Genomic DNA, 6005 nt, shown 5'->3' on the forward strand with positions numbered 1-6005 from the left:
AAAAACAGGAGGCAACACATCCACAGAAAAACGTAACAGTTTTCCTTCTCTTTCTTTCTTTTTGTTTTTAAATTTCTTTAAATAAAATGTTAACAAAAAACGAAAAAAATATATTTTCCAATTCCTCCCAGGAGTTACAAACCTACAAATTCATTATCAGAATGCTATTCAATATTTACGCGCATACATATAATCAATCAATCAATCAATCAATCAATCAATCAATCAATCAATCAATCAATCAATCAATCAATCAATCAATCAATCAATCAATCAATCAATCAATAAAATGTTATTTGTATAGCACATTTCAGCAGCAAGGCATTTCAAAGTGCTTTACATAATACAAATAAAAACAGCATGTGACAGTGAATGAACAGTGAGAAAGAGAAATAGATTTTGAAAAAAAAAGATAAAAACATTATATATAAATGCATATACACATTTACACATGTATTAGATTGTGTCTCTATGACAGTTGAAATGTTCATCATCCATCTCCTCACAAGTCAAACTGTAAAAACAGACAAACTTAAAAAAAAAAAAAAACAGGCTGTTTGAATTTCCCATACATCCAAATGTTTCTGCTATAACCTATGTGCATTAATGTGTGTGTTTTATGTTTTGTCCGCCCCCCATATCTTCTTAAAACCCTGGTTTGGGTAAAAAAATTAAATAAATAAAATACACATTTCAGTGACCTTATTCCATGTTTCTAAATGAATTGGCAACATTTTCTAAATGTCTTTAGTGCATTTTTAAACGTTCCACTTGGCATAAGCAAACTACTGTCCACAATTATTTTCGTTGTCCTTAGTAATTCTCTGTCAAACAGTCAGATGTTCTTGTAATCGCTTCTTAAGTGAATCCTTGCTGGTTACAATGTTTTGTTGAAATTTGACCTGAAATCCTACTTGGACATAAAAGATACACCCTATAAAATCTGACCCAGTATAAGGAGTAGGGCAAAGCAAAGCCTAGGAGTTTTGTCAAACTCTTCTAATAGGTTATACAGTTTTTCCGAGACTACTGTTTATTCACGCAACATGTGACCAAGCACATTTCTCCAATAAATTAAATGGAACTGCAAAATAAGCATCTTGGAAACAATAATTACCCTTTTCATTGTTGAAGTAATAAAACTTTGTAATAAAAAATAAAAATCAACAAGTTTTACATAACAATTTTGCGGTCAAAGTATTTATTACCCATAGATTTTCAGAGTGAAATGTAAGTTCTATCCAGAGCATTTTGAGGTTCAGAAGGGATTTATGTGTTGTACAAACTATCAGAACATCCTGATTACAAACATTTGTTTTCAAACACAATTCTCAGACAGAATGCATGCAATTTTGCCAAAGCAACATAGGTAAACCTTTACTGCATGTTATTTGTAACACTGACAGTTTAACACATTGTTTTGCAATTTGCTCCAAAAGCGCATGCGTATTCCAGCCTGGTGTCAGATGCAGTCTGCTAGCTGCTGAGTAAGATATTCCAATTTGGGTTATCTTCCTAATCCAGTCCTGAGTCATTTGTGGACCAATCCAAACCATGGTTTATTTAACACCATGGTCTGGTGTATGCATTTGATCCAACATACTGTATATCAGTATCAATTTTGTTTTTTTGTTTTTTATTTACTTTTAGTTTAATTATGTATGACTAGATAAAGACAACAACTCCACAATACCTAATGAGACTTCTATTGATAATTTAATTAGGATATTCTTAATATGTAACTTTGTATGAAATATTCTCCGTGTGTATGCTGACTTCATTCTCTAAGCAATTCTTTGGTCAAAGTATGAATGTTGGATGTTAGTTTGAGCCAGGGTTGCCCAAGTGTGGTCCTGGAAAGCTGGTATCCTGCAATCTTTAATTGATTCCCTTCTCTAGCGCAACTGAATCAAATCCAGGCCTCTGCAGAGCTGACTGATTGCTAATGAGGGGATTCAGGTATGTTGGCGAAGGGATGCAAAAGTTGCAGGATAGCAGCTCTCCAGGACTGGACTTGGACTCTCCTGGTATATGTGAACAAATGCACTCTCGGAGTGACCTGAGGTCATTCACACAAACTCCAGCATTATTTAACTACCTTTTTTATTTCTTCCTGTGAAAGAGGCTTTGTGAAGTCAGAACTTTGTGTTGTCTTTCAACCTGCATATCCGCGTATAAAAGTGTGACTTGTAGAATAAAAGTTTATGATGCGTCAAGAACAAAATCATAAAAGCTCAGTCCACTTTACTTGTTGCCCAACAAGTTTCATATCAGCATATTAGGAGTTTCACACAAGCAGATATGAATCTATTTGCTGCATAGAGGAATGTTTTCTTTTTTTTTTTTTGTTACACCCTCAACATGTTCTAAAATAACATTTAGGCATATTGCAAAATGACAGTCAAGTGAGAAAAATAATCAGTGGCACCTCTTCCAGCCACCTTTCAATCTGATGCATATCTGATACAAAGTTTTATGTTTTGGGTCGTGTCTCAGTGTCCGGCTCTGCTATGTTCTGCTATGTGCTATGTTCGGTTTATGCCAAATTGTCACATGTTCTGTTGTCCAAAAAATTCATTGTCTGGCTTCCCTATGAAAAGCAAGAGATCTTGGAGGCTTTTTTGAGTGACTTGCAGTCTGGTTTCAGTGGGATCTTGTTTAGGCAATCAGACCTGGGCATGTTGTTTTAAATGTCTGCCACATATTGATTGGAGGATTACGAATTCATTTGAGACCTCTTAGATTCCCTTGCCAGACTTTTAAGCTGCTGCAGTTTTCTTTCTGAAGGCCTCAAGCAGCTCTTTCTATTTTACCATGGTGTTCTTTCTCCTTTCAATAGTCCGGAGCACATGAAACTAAATTATGTTAGAGTTCAAGCCTCCTACAAAATGCTAAGAGTCAGTTTTCCAATCATATTCACTGGATGTGACGCTCACTGCTTTTTTGCTTATATTTTTTTTCCCAATTTAAATGTTTCATTCCTCACAATGAATGCTTGTATTACATTTTCACAGCTATTCTAAAAGGGATTTTCTTCTATCTTTATTGTTTATTTGTATTATAAATATGTATTGGCTTTGCTTAAATTAATATCATATTCTACATTCAGCCTTTGACCTTTGCCATTTCAAGAATTGATGTGCGACTCTGTTTACAGCTAGGACTCCTATGAGGTGCCTCTCCTACGAGGGGACAGTGTTCTCCTTGACCACTGTCCCCTCAGCGGTCAAGGAGCGTGGAAGGAATGAGACAGAGGTCTCCTTGAATTACTCATGATTTCCAAGGTAAACTTGTACAAAATGATTCTTGTAAACTGATAATTGACGGAGATTATTCCTATGCTGTACTCTCTTGTGTTTATGCCGTGTGCTAAGAAAAGACAGTCTTTTAGTAATTAGAAGATAAACTTACACTAACACAAGCACATTGGTTTCCATAATCAAAGGACCAGCAAGAAAGAACCATATAATTGGGTGAGACCATTTTTAGGTGATGTTTCATGTTTCAAAGCCATTAAAACTTTCCCTTCTGTTTTTCCAGCATTGTAATAAAATTGTTCAAAAGAAATGTTAATTTCGTCAAGTACAGTAAGTCTATTAAAGTACCAGCGAGAATTAAAAACCACCTAACATTCGTCGAATTGCATGACAGCCGACAGTCGCACCCACACACTGATGTCAACACTGCCCCACCGAAACGACACGCGTGACGTGAGAAGACCCACAACAAATATGGTTTTACGGTTTGTCCCTTTTTGTCGCTGTCCAGTCCAGTCTGAGCAGAGCGATGACCAAATGTCACACAGATGACATAGAAGTACAAGGTCTCAACGTCACATACAGAAATACACACTCGCCCACGTACGAGCCGCTGAGGCGTGTAATGGAAATGTTAGAGATGAGGTCAAAACTCACCACAGCATGACCAAATACACAAATGCACACACTGGCACAATCATGACTACAAAAGACTGAAACAAATACACAGGCTGCGGGGATCTTTTAGCACTGAGGTCAGAAGAGACCACAACAAGGGTATCACAAACTCAGGGTTTAACCTCTCAAGCACACACTGTTACACACATATCAAAACACACACGAGACAATCCTCCCTGACGTTTTGAAACGAGTTCCTCTAGTGTTGAAGCGGGACGATAGTGGGTGTAAAGATGTGACTTTTGCTGACTTCTCTTACAGAGTAAATTATTTGCTGGTTTTGACCTGTCAGCAGCTGTGTTACATTTTTGTAGCATGTCTACAAACGATTGTGGTCAAGTGTTTATCGTTCAGGTTCCAGGATTTCCTGAACAGAAGTGTGCCACACATAGACTTTAGCAATCAGTCTGTTCTCCCCACAGATGCTATCAGGTGCCATTGGATGGGCTGATAACTGTGTTGGAAATTCTCATATGATTATGTTCTCAATTTTCTCAACAGTGTTCCCAGGTGCCTCTGATGCTGCTCTTCCAAATCCACAACGCAGGTTTTGTCAGCATATGAGTTGTTTTAATTCTGTTCAGTTTATCAGAATTTTATAATAAACCGCTTGGCTTCCTGTGCGTAAATGAGCTCTCCAGCTTTCACACACACATGACTTGGGTCATTTTACATTCCTAATCCACAGGACTTGATATGACATCAACTCACAGGTTCAACTCCTGTGGTAAGAAGTTGAAGCTGTGGAGTGTGCTTATGGGAATGTTGGACCTTTCTTCCTGAAACATGTTTGTGAGGTCAGATGCAAATGCTGGATGAGAAGACCTGGCTTGAAACTTCTCTTTAACTCATCCCAAAGGTTTTCTGCTGGGTTGAGATCAGGTCTCCAAGCACGTCAGCCAAGTTCTCCTCAAACTTGCTTATATGTGTCTTTATGGACCTTGCTTCGTGCACTAGCGTGCAGTTTGTTGGGACTGAAAGGGGCCCTTCACTGTGAACTGTTTTCTAAAAGTTATGAGCATGAAATAGTCCAACACGTCTTGCTAAAGCATTGCAAATGAGTTTTATTGAAACAAAATGGTCAAGCCCAACTTGACATGAACAATAACGGGTAAAAAGTATTTTAGTGTGAACTCCCTCCTAGTTACTTTCTCCTGTGCTGGTATTGTTGTAAAATAGATGTGGCATAAAATCCTTCAAATATTCAGGGCTAACAAGTAATTTATTGTGATTTCAAATGTATCAACACAATACAAAGTAACAAATTTCTCTTAGCGGGGGATAGCCTTGAAGTACTATGTTCCCTCAGATGTGGGAAAAGAAATCACTTGGAAGTGGAACAGAACCTGGTACATCAAAAAACAGCTGTAGCTGTTCACAGTAACTTTATTACTGATATGTAACTTTATTACATCATGATAAATATGTCACCTACTGAATACTTGAACCTCCACTAGTTTCATCTTGTATTTTTGAGATGGATCATAATGCAACTTGTAGCAAAAGCAGTTTACTCCACTGGTCCAGGTAAGAGCTGATGAGTGTGGAAACACACCAAACTGGAAACAGTATGGTGGAGCCCCCCAAAGTCTCCTGGTAGAGCAACTTTGGCATTCGGTCTCCATGGTAACCAACTGTCCTGGCTGCTTACGGACAGTGATAACTCTCCATTAAATACAGTTTTAGGTTTTAACTCAGACATACACCAAAGAATCAAGAGGCTGTTTTGGCATTTAACTCGAAAGAGAGATTCCTTTGGGGTCAGTCAAAAACAAAAACACAACTGTCTCTTTCCGGACGGCTTACATTACCCTATGCGTGTTTATACTCGCAGCTCCAAGTAATCCTTCTCGTTTTCATGAGATGATCTCCAACATGAAATAACAGTAATGAAGCAATTTCTCAAGGGTCACCTCATAGTCGCAACTGTCAAATATTTGTAAAGGCCAAAATATGTCACTCTACATTCAATGTGTCCCCACTAGCTCAGTTGGCTGCCTTCTCTGGTTTGTCACGCAATAACAATCTCATAATCTTCCAAGCATCGATGAAAGACGCATAAAACAGGTG

The sequence above is a fragment of the Poecilia reticulata genome, chromosome 16, assembly GCF_904066995.2.
Source record: "Poecilia reticulata chromosome 16, P_reticulata-male-v2, whole genome shotgun sequence".
In the NCBI taxonomy this organism is placed as follows: Eukaryota; Metazoa; Chordata; class Actinopteri; order Cyprinodontiformes; family Poeciliidae; genus Poecilia; species Poecilia reticulata.